This window comes from Amblyomma americanum, chromosome 1 (genome assembly GCF_052857255.1).
Source record: "Amblyomma americanum isolate KBUSLIRL-KWMA chromosome 1, ASM5285725v1, whole genome shotgun sequence".
In the NCBI taxonomy this organism is placed as follows: domain Eukaryota; kingdom Metazoa; phylum Arthropoda; class Arachnida; order Ixodida; family Ixodidae; genus Amblyomma; species Amblyomma americanum.
In genome coordinates, this window is record NC_135497.1 from 517860845 (window position 1) to 517876714 (window position 15870).

A 15870-nucleotide genomic window follows, 5' to 3' on the forward strand; every position below is an offset into this window, starting at 1 on the left:
TAAACTTGAAAATTGTCCCCCGGAAAACACTGCACAGCTCTCCGCTATAGAAAAGAACAAATGTGGAAGCAAATCACTGGAATTGAACTATACATTTCCTCACGCTCGCTGCCATCGAAGAAGAAGAAGCGAAAGAGTCTCGAGGGTCGAAATCACGCGGCTGAGAGGCGCAAGTCATCTCAGAAGATTCTAGTGGCGAGTCGACACTGCTTTCTTATATTTAGGTGCTTTCTGGTGGACAGCCCCTGCGAAAATCGATCCCTTTTGCTGACCGTCGCAGGTAGTTGCAGCTTGCATTAGCAGGGAGGAGCGGAGGTTCGGCTCAGCGACGACACAGTGCTGCCCACAAGGAGACCACGTCGACGCTAAGCTCGCGGTAGGTTCTCTGTTGGTAGGGTGAGCCTCTGTGCAAGCGTTCGCTCACTGAGGGAGTCTCATGTATGAACGGATCTCCAGCTGTGCACTGCAGCTTTTATACAGTAGCTCGCACCTCCGTTCTTGGGGTGGACATACCTGCCCCACCTTTCTGTGCGTGTCGAGGCTGTTACCAGCATTAATCTTTAACCATTTGCAGTGCCGCGAGCTTCACCGTGCGGCTTAATCGCTCAGATTAAGCGCGTCATGCGCTCTTCACTTCCGGCAAACTGGACAGTATCTATATGCAAAGTGCGAAATTCTGAGTGCGTACTTTATGGCAAAATTCACACATCCCTGCAACGAGCCGCAAGTGAATGGTGAATTCGTATCCTGTTTCACAGGCAGTAAGAGGTTCTGAACCGTTCACGCCGCCCCACTCTGCCCACACGAGATTTTTTTGGCGTGTGCGTAAGCGACATTAGAGAGTTACCGTATAGCGCTATCCGCTACCGTGATCAGCTTCTGCGCAGCGCCACTGATCATGTGCAGATCGCCTTGGGAGCACCAGATGGCGCATGTGCCGGGCCAGCTGCGCTCTCCTACTAGGCCGGGACCAATCAACACTCGCGCACTGCCGGGGCGTGGAAGCAGATCACGATAGCGGATAACTCTGATCATAGCTGGCGTACAGCGGTGTCCGAGTCACCATAGCGCCGCTACCGGCATTGCAGGCGGCACTAAATTTTAGTTGCGTGTTTTCTTCTTTTCAATGATTCTTCAGACATAATACATGAATCAACGTGTGGCATTCGCCTTAGACCGCTCAATAATTTAGAATTGAATTGCTTTTGATGCTATTTCGATTTTGGTTTTATCAACCGAATCAGGACTGTGATGAGTACTTTGTGTTTACGTCACGTGAAAAACTGCAATATAATTGCCGATACGTACTTTTAATTCACAACAATACTTGTTATGCCGGCATGCTTCAAGAGATAGAATCTCAATTAGTAACGATGGATTGCGTGGTGGAGTTAGTACTTTGGGGCAGCGCCGTGCGCGGACGACGTCAACGCCGACGAGGACGACGATGGCATGATTTTGCCGAATGCAACCTGTACAGCTCTCGCTGAAAAAGTGAAAACTTGCGCTTGCGGCCTAATGCTTGCTACAAGTCAATAGCTGTGGCGCTGTCTTAGCGAGTGCAGTGTGCTCTGTGAAAGGCGTAGACGTCTTCCCACGTGAAATGTGTCTCCGCTTCGGCTTGTTGTGCGTCACCATCTTTAATACACCGGGTGTGGCGCCTTAGATGTTCGAGAATGTTTAAAAATAGGTATTTTGAGTTAAAAGAGCGCTTTCCTGAGTATTGCATTGTCAACTCTGTAGACCATGAGAATACAGTGAAGACGTGCTGACTAGTTGGCTGGTTCACTAGTTTTGAATAGTTACCTTTTTAACTATTGCTGCGTTATTAGAATTTCGAAAAGGCATTTACCCTCGACGCTGGGGTCCAAGAACTTTTGTCTACCTCGAAGAGTTACATGCACTAGATCGGTTGATTTGCCTTAAAGCTCCTCGGAAGCTCATGCATTTTGCCGCTATGTAGGCAGAAAATGTTGGAACAGAGCGCCGACGGCAACTGCGTTTTTTAAACTCTAAAAACTGGTATGGATATTACTTATAACGGAGGGCTACGCGCCTCTCAGTAAATAACAACTCAATAATAGTCCGAATTCATTATAAGTTAAACATCCTGCTAGTTAGCATGTGTTAGCTGTACTCTGATGCGATACACCACCTACAGTTTTATGGCAAAAAAACGCTCTTCTAACTCAGCCTATTTTGAAAACTGTACAACTTCTTTGGTGGGAGACACGGTATAGCTCGCAATCGCAGATTCCTCGCCATGTGCTGTGTGGTCTCGGCAGCCGGCATGCAATCGCCCTTGTGTCTTGTCATTGCACCTAATTTCTTGCTCCCATTTATTCCGGGAAGTTTCGGTGGTCAGCACCGTGCGTGTGATGCTCCCTGCGTGCTTGCTGAATACTGCTGCCAGCAGATCGCAGTGGTCTACTACCCGTAGGCTGCTCAAGTAACAGTGGTTGCCCATCCGATGCTTCTTCTTTGCAGTGTCCCTGACCGTCCCCTTGAGTGTCCGCATTTCCACCCTCCTCATGGCACCACGGTAGGACAACGAGCCATCTTACCTCCTTCCTGCAAAGGGCTGAGCTGCGCGCACACGTTGGCCCCAGGCTCTTCTCTTCACGGAGTAAATATAACCACATTTACTTACTCGTTCTGTTAATTTTGCGCTACCGAGATCACACTATTACGTTGCTGCTTCGTATGAATGTTCCCATATTCTCGCCTGTCTTTTTATCCTATTCTTTGGTGTCGAGAACAGCGGACGTGGCACACATTTTGAAGTAAGCGTCTTCTGGCCTATTAGCCGCCTTAGAAGCAATTATATATTTACAAACTTCAATCCTCAATGAAATAATGGCTACTTATTTTATCGAGCTTAAAAAACAAGAATGTCAATGCGCTCGATAAGAGACTTGAGAAATGTAACAAGAATGCTTCTCCTCAGTCGCAGCAAATGCAGAACTTGATAAAGGCACTCGCAGCCAACATCGCGAAACAATTACTACTTTGACCAACCAGCAATCTGGATGATGCTGATGGCAAGGCCCGCAGCTATAACCTTGTAAATAAGCGGTGCGGGAAGCATGGGATGAGACTGAAAAGAAAGTAATATAGATTCTTGGCAAAAAATAACGTGTACATTCAACTCCTCGGAATTAAACGCACGCACTGTTTCGGACGATTAAAGAATAACCGACAGTAGCGATAAAGACTGAAAGTATTCGCGCTTAAACCGGAACAAGCTGCCATCACATGCGCCAAATATCGAAAAGCTTGTCGTACTTTATATTTGCAGATTAATGATGATGAAACGGGCCGGCCAGCAAACACCTCCCTCTCTTCAATGCTTGCTCTACTACCTCGTAAATGTTACTTAAAATTTGAAACTATTTCTTCGTTATGAAGCATTTGCACTCTTTACTCTCGTTATTATGATTTTCATTTATTAGAATAGTTAAGGTTAAGTGAATCAACGGAGGGAATAATAAATTTATAGCATATTAAACACAAAATAGAAATACAGCAGGAAGAGAAAGTATTTATAATTTGTTAGGCAATAAAACGAATTTGGGACAGCTCCAAGACAATGTCGCTAAACCCAGTGTCCTATCACGTTCTGTTTTGTGTCCACTTCGTCATTCTCTTTATTTTTTACAAGAGGAATGATGTGAACGCTCCATTTTTGAATGCTCAATGTTAAGAACCATGTGGTTCGGGCCAAGGGAACTACAGGCGCTTCTCCCGAATTTTGAAAGTGTCTGTGGTTTCAATAATGGCGATGAGTCCAGGAGGTCCTTCCGATCCCGTCTTCGACGTTGAAGAAAACTTTCGGCACAGCCGTGAGTGTGGCAGTAAATGGTGATAACTCGCACTAGCCCACACGACGAATCAGCGATTAGTTCGTCGCGGAAGTGAATATTATTGCGGTATATTTCATAAAATCGGCCAAAGCGAAAATAGGGACAGCAAAGAGCAATAGAGTATAGATTTAGCCTTCATTTCATGACTGAGGTACTTGCACTCCAACTGCGATTGTGAAGAATGAGAAGAGTGAAACTGTTCTGAACGTGTTTGAACAAAATAGTGTGCTTGGCACGGCTAAGATTCCATGCTGAAGAGGCATAAGTCTAGTGCCGATCATTGTTTTATGAACAATCGTTTAAGGAATGTGGAAGGTAAGTTTCGTCATAGGTGCCAGAGCAGTTGGCAAGCCATACGTTTTTTATTACTCTCTGTAAAACAACTGTGCGCTTAAGAGACGAAGACGGAGGGAGGAGAACAAACAGGACACAAGGCACTTCCAACTTTAATAGTGCGAGATGAATACAGGAGAGCTTTTATAATTGCAGCGAAACAGGCCAGGGCGTACAATAAAGAAAGGTCGAGAAGAAAAAGGGGGGTGTCTAAATGACTTTAATAAGCAACAAAACAAATCAAAATAATATGAAGGAATCACTTAAGCTACGGCGTGCTTTGTACTCCAGCATAGCGGTGAGATGTTCCCGATTCAAGAATGATATAATTAAGATAGCTCAGTCTGTACAGCGACTGGCCCTTTGGGCGGTGGTCCCAGTTTTATTCCTGGAGCTGGAGGAATTATTTGACTGAAAGCGTGTGTGAAAGCTGTATAACGTTCCTTATAGCCGTGTATGGCTTCGCTTAGGCGGACGTTAATGAGTAACAACTTCCTTATTACCACTTTCTCAATTCCTTCTTTCCTTCCTGATGATTCATTCTTTCTCTCACAGTGCGCTTGAGGCGCAGAAGAGTTGGGTCTATTTAGCCTCTAATTTTCGGATTAGCAATTGTATTTTTATCTCGAAAGCGTGAGTACCCAATGCCAGAAAAACAAACTTTGCTGCGTCGGCGTAGGCGACTATTTAAAGCTTCGCAGCCGGAGCGGCGGGAGCAGCCGTCCGCTCCGGCAACATAGATGGGCCACATAGGTCACGTCACATTGCGGAGTCATTACAACCTAATAACAACATCACACCACTATAAGCGCCAAGAAATTGTGGGCGTGTTCATTTCTCTGTATAGTTACAGACAAGCTACCCTAAACCACATGAGTGATTCCTCTGCCATGTGATGCAGCTCAAGAACTCAGCGTAAATGCCTCTCCAATTAGGCTCTGCAGCCAAAACCGTCGACTGATTATTATGACGATGGGTTAGATCCGGTTTCACCTGCCAACTGCTAGCTCCGTGTGACCTCAAACTAGCAGGTACAAATGGATGAACAGCAGCAACGTCACAACAATAGGTCGACGCCATTTACTGATGGAATCCTTTTAGGGGCTTTTGGTGCAGTTCTCTTGAGTTGTGTCAGACTATACTGCGGCCATAAATAGTGCAAAATAATGATTACAAATGAATACCTTGTGCTTTCCCAAATGTGACAAAGAAAGGAGCAGTACTTTTCCATGCTATAAATATTGCGCACTTGTCTTTAACCGAGAGTCACTAAAGAAAGCAACTGTTCAAAAGGAAATCGTGACTTGGTGCTCAGCAAATTCTTATCCTTTCGCGGCGTCCTTTTTTCGGAAAGAAGAAGGTTCTGAACGATCGTGATAACTATTCCTGCCTCTGCATATCAAGTATGACGTGGACATAACCGCTAAGTAGTGTTTACGTGAGTGCTTCAAAATGCGCCTCATTAGGCGGCATTTTTCGCAGAATTTGATTTGTGTTATTTTGTATTTTTCTTTTCTAGCACTAGGTCTTGGTTGACCGGAGAAGAAATTCAAACGCAAAAAAATTCTAAAGGACCTAAAGACCCCAAGAAAATCATGTCGGGGTGAGTTTGTCATGACCTACAATTAGTCTAACGGATAGTCCGACCGCGATTATGCTTAAACGCGATTTCCGAACCAAACTACGGTTATTGCGAATCGTTTTTCGCCGTTGCCACACAGCTCATCACCGTTCTTGGTTGCTGCAACCAACGGCCCCGGCCCTTTGCGAGCAACACACGAAGTGACGGTGATAGGCAGAGCGAAGCTGCATTTGCAAGTATCTTCGTTATAGGAGTACGCATAGGATGGGGGGGACAAAGGGGCAGTGGCTCCCCTGGTAGACATCAGAGACGGGCCTAAAGTTTTGTATCGTACTGGTATTTGCTACCCAGAAGACTTGTACGGGCGCTTTTCTATTTACAGCCGTGTCATTTAAAGGCACTGTCATATTCCTGAACCGTTTGTAGAGGCAGTTTTGATATAATTTAGGAAAATATCGGTAATAGGAGAAATGCTAGGCGTTTGAGAAAAAACTTATTTTGCGTTTCTTGAAAGCTGGAAAGTCATAAACTTGCCCTAGCCGTTATAGGCCCATAGCCCTGAAGGGCTGTAGCGCCAAATACTTCAAGAAAGTTCTGAGTATTAGGCTAACATTCTTGAATTTCGTGTGCATTTTGACGAGCGTCAGTGCAGCTTTAGTAAAGGATGCTCAAAACTGATCCTCGGGTCCGGCTTGAAAATAAAGCCCGAGAAGCGTTTTACACAAAAGACACTGCCTTGCGGACTGTTTTGATCTGTATAAAGCCTATGAGACTATATAATGGTTCAGGAGCCTGCGCGACTTGACAGACCTTAGCATTCGTGGCAGGAAGCAGAAATGTTTGAGCGACTTTCTTTCCAACCGTTTATTTCAAGTACGTCTCGGCGCCACGTTTTCGAGGAACTTCATTCGGGTACCTTATACGTGTTACGCTCCTTGTTTAAAAAACGAACTTCATGGCGAAAATAATCCCCGAGTTCTATGTGTATTTATATACATCGGCGACTTTCAAATCGCGTGCACATCGTCTAGCGCGCCAACATGCGAGAGAGATACAGCTGATCTCTATATAAACCGGACAAGATTCATCATGTTCTCAAACCCTTTGCTGATGACGGATTTCAGATGCTCTTCGCGAAAAATCCTACCACCTTCAGTGAGGTCATTAACCTTTGCCAGGGCTACGACGAGCTCCACAAGCAGCGCGCTTCTACGTTGCGCTCTGGTGTGTGCGACGAGGCCCTCTCCGCACTGGCCCGGGCGGTCCTACTCCTGAGGACTCCCCTCTGCTGTACCAACCCAAAGGCTTCGTTTACGAAGAGAGCACCCGCCTGCTGTCCCTCATTTCACATTTCCAAGACACCGCCCACCATGTTCCTGATTCAGCCCCGTCTTTGGCCCCTACCATGCGCTGTGCCGTGCAGGACCACTTCGATGATGTGCTACCATTTAGTCCTGTGCTCCCGCACAGGAATCCCCTGTGACAACACTTCTGACGTACGCCAAAGCGCTGGCTAGGCTGCGACATCAGCTAGCACCCGATTCCTGCCAGGCCGCCCCTTCTTTCCGTCCTCCGCCGTCATCTGAGTCCCTGTCTCATGCTCTGTTCTCAAGAGCCCGCTGACATCCTACGAATACTTGACATACTGCGGTCAAACGACCAATCTGCTACACCTGTGGTCTTCTCGTCAATGTCGCGCGGCTTTGCCACCAGCGCCTTCCACCTTCTCGACCTGATCTGCGCTTCTAGCCGTACGATGCCGAACCATCCTCACCGAGAAGACCGCCCGGTCCCCCTTTGTGACCCCCGATCGCTGAATTAGCTCCGTCAAGACTGAAAGCTCGGCTAGTTGGTTGTACATTAATAATAAGAAAAGACTAGCGCTATAGACAAGGACACAGAAATAGAAGTACACAGGTCACGCGCCAAACATCAACTGCGTTCTGTATTTCACAGAAAGACGCATAAATAGAGGTCATGATCACATGAGTGTGGCTGGAAACAGATCACTTATGCATACATGGTAAACATTTTTCCAGATAGCGTTTTTCTTTTTGAGACAGGGTGAGTGAAGGCGTGCTGACGCAGCTATCTCCTTTGCTGATGATATAGCAGGCTTCGCATATCTCTCTTTGTAGCCTAGTACCTCCCCTACCGAGCACACACGTGGCTTCAAATGCTGGCACGCACCCGCAACGCCTACAGTGTTTGGCTAAAAAGCCTGTCCCGCTAAAGAATCGACTCCTGCGTTGTGTTCTCGTAGTCTATCACTTACGCAGCGTCCCTACTGCCCAAAATTGCACTTCCCGCAGGAGAGTGGATCCGGTACATAATACCAGTTCTGCAAGGTAGAGGTGCCCCAAAAGTGATACAGAGCACGCGAGCGGTGCCGAAATGGAGAAAACTGCATGACAGCGCGCTCTGTCAACAGATGCGCAGCAAAGAGCAGGGAGGCGTCGGCACATCCGGATGACCCGTCTCGATAACTTGATGCTCGCTTAATCTCCTCAACGAGCGATGCTGCGCTGCTATCATCCCTGCCCGCCAAGGACAAGGAAAAGCAAAAAGTGCAAGCTGCCGAACGCCAACTTTCTGCACGGCCCGGATGAACAACAAACCATTGCATGAGGTATTGTAAGCGCCCCTGGCTAGCACTGATGACAGCAGCGCAGCTTTGCTAGTGGCGGCGATAACGCGAGGATCAAGTTATCGCGATGGGCAGCGGGATGTGCTGACATACCCTCGCTCTTTCCCTCGCATCTGCTGATAGAGCGCGCTGGCATTCAGTTTATTCCAGTTAGGCCACAGCTCGCGTGCTCCGTATTACTTTTGGTGCACCTGTACATACTTGCACTCATGATTTGTAGTGCTGGTGGTATTCTTTTTTTCATTCACAGCTTTGCAAATGCGAACAAGCTTCTCAGGAGGGATGAACAAAACGTTGACAGTGCACTTCCCTCCAAACTTTTTCAGCCGGGGTGATAGCTGATGCACATTCGGGGTGGCTTCTCGCCTCAATTTGGTGCCGCTTTTTCCGCTCCTATAGCAGATCGCCCACCTGGCCTGATTTCATTCATTAAGCTTTCAGCAGCTCCCATCACTGTTTCATGAGGGAAACCGGCCTTGTCCAACCTTACGACTTGAGCCTGCAGAGTCTCCGCCATTCTAGGGTGACCGGACTTCTGAAGAGCACCCCGAACGCAGTTTTTTACTATCCCCGGCTTCACAAATTTTGAGTGGGCCGGATTGTATGGCATTATGTCCTTTTTTGAGCGTGGCTTCTAGCCCAGAAAATATGCCCCCGACCAAAATACAAACCCAACAAAAAAAATGGAGACATCCTTTGACCGCAACTTCATGCGTGAACCTAAGATCCCGCTCATCTACAGCGCTAGTCTTTTCTAATTTATAATTTGCGCCACTCGCCGATCGCCTTTCAATCGTCGCCGTTCCCCTTCTCCGATGCTTCGACGTTCTAACAGTCGCAGTTCTGGGGGAAAGAACGGCGCTTGTTTCGGACTCTTGAAGTCCTCCGTGTCATCCCGCTAATGTAATCGCACTGTCCATGGAAGGCGCCGCAGTTCTCACTCTCGTCGACACGTTCGCTGGAGTATCCGTCATCAGTGAAGCTCTCCATCGTTGGCTCCTCGAAGTGACCACCCTGCTTGCTGACATCGCTCTACAGCGCCTCCTCACAGCGCATTCATCCCTCAGCCGCGTGTGTAGCCCGTGTCCTCATTCAAGTCATTTTGTGCACCATCGAGCTTATTTTTCTGCATCATTGCTCACAAGACATCATTCTGGGATGCCACTTCTTTCCCACCCATCATGCCGTTATTGACTGTGCTATTGACTGTGCAGGTTCTTCTCTTAGTCACCTACGTGTATAACACGGCCACGCAAACAACCACTGGAATCTATCCCTTCTTTTTTCTTCACGACCGTGCCCCCTCTATACACGATGGATACTCTTCGTCGCTACCACCCCGGCATTTCCGAGTACACGCTGCTCTCCTACGCCGCCATGTATGCCGAAGAATGGAGTCAGCTCGCTCGCTTGTTTACGACGCAGAAGCAGTGGCAAGAAAAAAACGACAGCTACACGTTCGAAGCCTCTACGCCTTAACTTGCTGAATCCTTTTTGTGGCTATGGGTGCCTCCCCGAACACCAAGCCCTTCGCGGAAAGTGCTTGTTAAATATCATGGTTTATATCTTGCTTTATAGCAATCCCCTCCTTTCAATTACAAGCCGCCACGGTGGCTGAGTGGTTATGGCGCTCGGCTGCTGGCCCGAAAGACGCGGGTTCGATCCCGGCCGCGGCGGTCGAATTTCGATGGAGGCGAAATTCTAGAGGCCCGTGTACTGTGCGATGTCAGTGCACGTTAAAGAACCCCAGGTGGTCGAAATCTCCGGAGCCCTTCACTACGGCGTCTCTCATAGCCTGAGTCGCTTTGGGACGTTAAACCCCCATAAAACCAAAAAACCAAATCCTTTCAATTACATAGTTTAGCCCGTTGCACCCTATGCGTGCCAGAATGACGGACTAAGCTTGTATTGTAAGGGGCGAGACCCACTAGGGGCCTCTCCCCGAGCACCTCTCTGTATATATAAATTAGTAAATGCTTTTCACCACTACCACCACCACGTAAATTGATTGAAGCCATGCTACAACACCTCTGTTCTTTCTTGCCCATAAGTCGCCAGGCTAGCTCCTTTTTTCATCTAAGAAGCTGTAGTGTACCAACTGTCCCGGGTTCTCCTACCCGCAAGCCCAGACACAGCGCACAGACAGTACGCTGCGCCTGAAGGCGAAGAACTTCCCCGCTCGCTCTCTCGGTTCTGGCTATGCCTAAGCATGCGGCATGATCCGTCACAGCAGCTCGGTCTCTCCGAGGACACATAATAAATGCACCCCTACACTATGAATTCAAGTTTTTCATACAGAAATCAGTGGCTGTATTGTTCTTAATTAAACGAGGACTGCACACTCATCTCAATCTCTCTCAAAATGAAAGAGCACTAGCGATAAAACGAGAACCAATTTTCTGATGTAACCTCTGATAAAACCCACATTTCTGCCTCACATAAACACGTGCCCTTAAATAGAAAGCCTCACGTTCTCTGAACGTACTGAGAAGTGCTCTCATGGAAACTTACATAATTATCGCTGCGTTGTACAGTTTCTAGGATTATGGGTTCATCGTTTGTGGGTCTGCGAGATCGTCATGCCTGGATCAACTGAACTCGGCGCATAACCTCGGCTTGCATCTCTCAGATGGTGTACAGAGAACACATCTCGCATAAATAGTCTTTATGTACAAACAAATTTGCCGCTCTTAGTAAAGAACAGAATGGTGCTTAGATGTGCATAAGTAATCAAAATAACACCTCTACAACGGTGGAAAAAAAGAGATGGTCCAACAGCGACGCGAGGCGCTGCCAGTTAGTATGACCTTTACGCTTGGCAGGGCTGCCAGAGAGAAACGAGGACTCTGTGATTGCTGGCGGGAAACGCTGCGCTCTCACCTAGAACCAGTCGAAATGACGACTACTTGCAGCCGGACTTTGACCTCTATCAGCCGTCGTCGCATCGTTTACGTTTGCAAAGACCTTACGTTGGACCCCGTTTCCGATTCCGACAACGAACTTCTCCCAAAGAACTGCGGCCTGCGTTCACTGACTTCAACCCCACACAGCGTGCCATGCTTTTGATGACTCTGGCAGGGGAAAGTCCTAGCGCCGAGGGGTCTGCCGTGTCGGTTTCACCTCCGAGCCACTGTCACGACTGATATGTAGCGACTGATCCTTGCGTGCACAATTGAATTCTGTAATGATAGTCAGCATAGGTCTGGTTGCGCAGCCCAGCGTCTTGGTAGGCTGAGGAAGGAAACACGCCGAGCGGTGCGTTTGCTAACATGGAGGTGCATCGAACATTTGATATTGTGGGGGCCTGCCCTACAGCCCCCTGTGTTTGCTTTCCCGCGAGGCACCGTGCAGCAGCAGCCTCACGTCGATGAGGAACGCATTCCTCTGTCAGTTGCATTAGCTGGCAAGAGAGGGCACCAGCGTCGCTGCGCGAGAGACTGCTTGAAGCCCGCGCGCTGGAGAGACTCTTGGGCGGGTATCGTCGGCGCGAGCGGGCGTGTCGCTCGCGCTCCGCTCTTTGCCGGTGGGGCGAGGAAGCGACGGGGAGACCCGCTTCCGTATTCTTGTCCCGTTCAGGCCGCGGGGTATCCCTTGCCCTATAGCGGGCGAACATTCGCTCGGAACCTTGAGGTGAGTCGGACGACCTTGATTCATTAGCGTACCTTGTTGCTAGCTGGCTTTATTGTTACTGCTGCAATAAATGCCTGTTATTGCAGCCAGAGTGTCGTTCCTTTGTTCCCTCAGAGCAAGGCCCACCGTGGTCGGCGAGCGCTCGGTAGCATACGCGATCACGGGGTGGGGTCCTGGAGTCTCAGCCCGCTGTACGACCGTGACAGGGGACCATGATCTTGAGGGCACATTGTACATAGTTGCGGTCGAGCCAGTGCGAAGCTCTGGAAGAGGCCGTGTACCTCTGTTGTAGAAGCAGCGTTGCTTGCTCCTGATGTCTTCTAGCCTTCGTCGCACGGTCTTGGGTGGCACTGTTTGTGGCTGTAGGTGGCTAGTTGGTACAGGAAGCAGCGTTCTTGTCTGTCGGCCCATGAGCCTCTGCACAGGGGACTTCAGAGAAGAGTCCCGAGGTGAATTTCGACACTCAAGCAATGCGGCACAAAACTCAGTGCTACCGAAACGGAACCGCCTTAACAGCTTCTTAGCTTCCTGTACTGCTCTTTCTGCCATTCCATTCGAGCGGGGATAGTACGGACTAGACCGGACGTGTTGCAGGCCAATCTTATCGGCGTAATCCTTGAACTGTTGGCTACTGAAGGGTGGTCCGTTGTCTGTGCAAAGTCGCCTTGGGAAGCCATGTGTTGCGAAGATGTCATTGCATGCTGCAATAACCTTGTTGGCTGACGGCGCTTGCACAAGCCTGATTTCAAAAAAGAAAGAGTAGAAGTCAACAACGACTAAGTACTCGGCACCGTTGTGATGACAAATATCAGCTCCTACTGACTCCCAGGGCAGAGTTGGTATCTCGTGACTTAACAGCGGTAGTCGCGCATTTCTTGATTTGTACTTTTGGCATGTTTGACAGCGTTGAGCGACTTCCTCAATATCGCTGTTTATACTTGGCCAGAAGACAACGGTTCGGGCGCGTGCCTTCATTTTTTCTGCTCCTATGTGCGCGGCATGAAGAGAAGCCAGTACCTCACTGCGCAGTCTGGCAGGAATGATAAGGCGATTGCTCCGGAACACAAGGCCGGAATCAGTATGCAGCTCGTCGCGGAAGCTCCAGTAGCTGCGTAGCTCGGTAGGGACGTCAGCCTTGTCAATGGGCCACGCTGTGCTTGCGTACTGGCGAAGTTTCACCATGCTTGGGTCACGGTCCGTCTCCCGCAGAACTTGCTCCAGGCGCCTGTCTGAAGCTTGAAGACAAGCGATAGTGTTAACGTGGAAATGCGCGCAATGTTCTACGAGCTGTGCTTTATTAGGAAAACGTGATAACGCGTCAGCGATGAACAGTTGTTTTCCCGGAGTATACTTGACGTTTATATGGTATTTTTGTAGGTTTAGACGCATACGCTGCAGGCGGAGAGGGCACTGGCATAATGGCTTCTTGAAAATCATTTCGAGCGGCTTGTGATCAGATTCCACAATGACTTCTGGCTGCCCGAAAATGTAGTCCTTGAATTTTTCACAGCCGTGGACGATTGCTAGCATCTCTTTCTCTATCTGCGCGTACCTTTGCTGTGCTTCTGTCAGCGAGCGAGATGAGTAAGCTAAGGGGTGTCCATCCTGCATTATCACAGCGCCAATTCCGTTTTGGCTGGCGTCTACAGATAGGGTGATTGGTTTGCCCTTCTGGTAATATGCCAATATGGGAGCCGTTGCTAGTGCTTCGCGCAGTGCTTCAAAGCTTTTTTGATGTCTGTCTTCCCAAACCCATGCAGCATTCTTTTTTAAAAGTTCTCGGAGCGATGCTGTGAGCGTTGACATATTAGGAATGAAGCGGGAAACGAAGTTCACCATACCCAAGAATGTCTGTAGCTCTTTCCGGTTGCAAGGGGCCTGCACGTGGAAAATATCTTCCAGTCTCCCTGGATCCAGGCTCAACCCGTCGCGCGTCAACACGTGGCCTAGGTACTTGACGGATTCCTGCAAGAAGTTACACTTTGTTTTGTTCAATTTCAAGTTGTGCTCCTGACATCTTGTCAGCACATTGACAAGATTTGCGTCATGCTCTTCTTTAGTGCGACCCCAGACTAGAATGTCGTCCATTACGACTGCTGTGCCAGTGAGACCTTCTATACTTTGTGCATGGCGCGCTGAAGTATTTCGGGAGCCGAAGAAATGCCGAAAGGCATACGTAGGAACCTGTAACGACCGTACGGAGTGCTCATTGTGCAAATTCTGGAGCTTTCCTCATCCAGTTTTATCTGCCAAAATCCCGTAGCGGCATCCAAAGTCGAAAAGTATTGTGCTCCACACAGAGACGGTGCAATGTCTTCTAGCGTTGGCATAGGATAATGTTCCCTCAGCAGCGCTTTGTTCAAATCAGATGGATCGAGACATATGCGTACCTTGTCGTTCTTTATGACGGTAACCATGTGGCTGGACCACTCGGTTGGCTCGGTCACCTTGGAAACTACTCCGGCTGCTTCCATGCGGTCCAGTTCCGCTTTTACTCTGTCCTCGAGTGCGAACGGAATCCGGCGTGCTGCTTTGACCACTCCTTGGGAACCTGGCTTGAGCTTCAAGTGGTAGACGACACCCTTGAGCTCGCCTAATCCGGAGAAGACGTCTTCATACGGCTTGACTACGTCGTACAGCTCTTGGTGCTCCAGTGAAGCAATTCGGCGAATCAAGCCTAGCTTCTCGGCAACTGAGCCGCTAAGAGTCACGGGTATGTCGTCTTCCATTACGAAGAATGTCGTTTCAAATGTTCCCTCGGGTCCGGTCACATGAAGGTGACTACGTTTCGTTGCTTTTTTCTGAAAGCCAAAAAATGTGTTCAGCACGACAGCGCAGTTTTCGGGTTGCTTTTGAGTTATCTTCTGCAGCTGGCTGCGTGATATGACCGAGCAATTGGCTCCTGCATCAAGCTTGCAGGCAACGGGCGTTTCTTCTATTTTCACGATTGCAGTCCAGCGGTCGTCTTTCTTGCTGCTTGGCGATAAAGTTTGCAACCAGAAATTATCTGCCTGTCCGTCTGAATTCGCTTCCAGTGACGCCACTTTTTGCTCTTTCACGCAGAGGTTAGCGCTCTTCGTTTTGCACGCAGCTGCAAAATGATTTCTTTTGCCACATTTTAAGCACGTGCGTCCCTTTGCAGGGCATGTTTCACTGTTGTGAACACGAGCACATTTGTTACAGCGACTTTTCATTTGGAGGACCGCATTGACGTCCACTTGACAGTTCTTGCTGGAGTGTATTTCTTCACTTTGCCGTGTTCCCGAGCTCGACACATTTCAACAGTTTTGGCCAAGGAAGCATTTTCAGAAAGAAGCGTTTCTTGAAGCTTCTTGTCTCTCATTCCCAGAATGATTCTGCTTCTTAGCATGCGTTCTTCCAGCTCACCGAATTCACAGCTTTTTGCTAGTACACGCAGCTCCGTTAACCAACCGTTAAAATGTTCGTCTTCCTTCTGGTCACGCTTTCCAAATCGAAACTCGTGATAAGCTAGGTTTAGTGCTGGTTTGTAGAACGCTTCAAACTTTCGCTTCAGTACAGCAATGTCGCTTTTATCCTCTCCAGCATCAAATACGAAAGTGCTGTACGTTTTGCGTGCGTCTTCTCCAATACTGATGAGAAAAGTGGCTGCCTGTACCTCTTTCGGTTGTTGGTCCAGGTAGGTTGCAGTTGAGAAGAGCTCGAACTCTTGCTTCCATGCTTCCCAGCTATGCCAGACATCTCCCGTTGTATCCAGGGCCTTCGGTGGTGGCAGCAGCGAAGTGACGGGGGCGGCAGGCTGGGCGCGGTGCTGCTTGGCGTCTGTCATGGCTCTG

General features: G+C 48.7%; 1 long non-coding RNA gene across 3 annotated transcripts in view; it reads left to right on the top strand.

Moving 5' to 3' along the window:
- Positions 1-245: 245 nt before the first annotated feature.
- LOC144107050 (uncharacterized) overlaps positions 246-15870 on the top strand; it is a 59580-nt gene continuing 43955 nt past the window's right edge. For 2 of the 3 annotated variants that reach the window (XR_013309209.1, XR_013309201.1), the window contains exons 1-2: positions 246-376; positions 5722-5799. This is a non-coding gene — a long non-coding RNA (uncharacterized LOC144107050). Of the gene's footprint in view, positions 377-2761; positions 2784-5721; positions 5800-15870 lie in introns of all 3 variants that reach the window. The other variant, XR_013309203.1, reaches the window with a different exon arrangement.